Here is a 1,367-nt window from a genome sequence, read left to right as displayed (position 1 = left end):
CAAAAAAATATGTGAGGTTATTATATACAAACACTGCATTTGCACTTTTTCACAAAACGAAAACCACACCATTGGGAAAGCTTAATGTTTTGTTTAATACAAAAAAACAGGGAAAGGCTTGAAAAACACAGAGTTGAGACTCAGGGTGCAGGGTGAGGGTCTCAGTGCAGGTATTCAGGCTCCATTGAATCCCCCTCTGGTTCTTGTGCTGAAAGAGGGAGTAACAGACAGGAGAAAGGGTTATACACACCTATATAGCACACCTATTGGATGGGAAATTGCCTTGGGGAGATAAGGTGTGGTCTTTGTTCCCAACTGAAGTTATGGAACTTTATTATTTGTGAGTTTAACAAAGTATGACAAATGGCATCAGTAACAGATGTGATATGAATTTCTATAAAGTTGTATCACATTCTTGGTCATATTTTATATACAGTATGTAATGAGTATAACATGTCCAGTAAGTATAAAGTGTTTCCTAATACTGTGTATTCAACCACTATGGTATAGTGTATGGTACTATGGTATGGTATCCTAGCTTAATCTGTTATCTGTAAACGTTCCCTAAATCTACTAATTTAGGGATAATCCACTGACATCCTTTAATACACATGTTAATTTGAATCAGATGTACTGATAATATCCGCAATATAAATCTTTAAAATTCTTCTTACCTTTAAAAGTCCGTCACGAAAGGTCTATTATGCTGCAACTCTACAGCTCTGCTAGCCTTGGCGCTAACTTCCGGGGAACGATTGAGAGGCTCCACGATCCGCCATTGCTGTAAAAAAGTGGTCCATTGGATTGAACGGAGATGACGTAACTCTCAGTCTATATGGCGCTGGGGTAAACGTGTCTTATTTTATATTCATCACAGTGAGTGCAGTGAATGATGAACTTGATGGGCCTATCGGTGGGTCCGGACCATGACATGAAACATTGGCTTGCATGTATAAAATCATTACATCCCATACATCGTTGGAACGGCAAGAATCTCAGCTACAACACTGACTAAAGCATTTCCATATCCAGTAAACACAGCCTACATGGAAAGCATTTTTGTAATATACAGTAATGTAAAATAAGCACTATCTTTGAACTTACTGCAAAAACTAATATGGAATACACTCCTGGTGTCATTATGTCCATTACCCATTGATTCTACTTGCTTTGACTGTTCAAATGAGATGTCAACCATCAAAATTGGATAAGGGGTTCCAGAGATATCCCTGTGCAAAACACACCAGTCAATTTTGACCGAAAACAGCATGGGAAGGGGGGTATGACCTAACGCAAGAGAAGGGTTAAAGCAGCTTAATATTCAGACATGACACTAAGCTTATTTTCTGTATTCGAACATAACAAAC

At 38.3% G+C, this 1,367-nt stretch overlaps 1 long non-coding RNA gene across 1 annotated transcript; it reads right to left on the bottom strand.

Annotated features, from left to right (window-relative positions):
* Positions 1–75: 75 nt before the first annotated feature.
* Positions 76–716, bottom strand: LOC104961488 (uncharacterized). Its single transcript, XR_800104.1, has 2 exons — positions 675–716; positions 76–208 (listed from the first exon to the last, which is right to left on the bottom strand). It is a non-coding gene; the product is annotated as an uncharacterized lncRNA (long non-coding RNA).
* Positions 717–1,367: the final 651 nt, after the last annotated feature.

Source organism: Notothenia coriiceps, unplaced genomic scaffold (assembly GCF_000735185.1).
Source record: "Notothenia coriiceps isolate Sejong01 unplaced genomic scaffold, NC01 NC01_scaffold00033387, whole genome shotgun sequence".
Lineage (NCBI taxonomy): Eukaryota > Metazoa > Chordata > Actinopteri > Perciformes > Nototheniidae > Notothenia > Notothenia coriiceps.
This window is presented reverse-complemented; position numbering and strand designations above follow the sequence as displayed.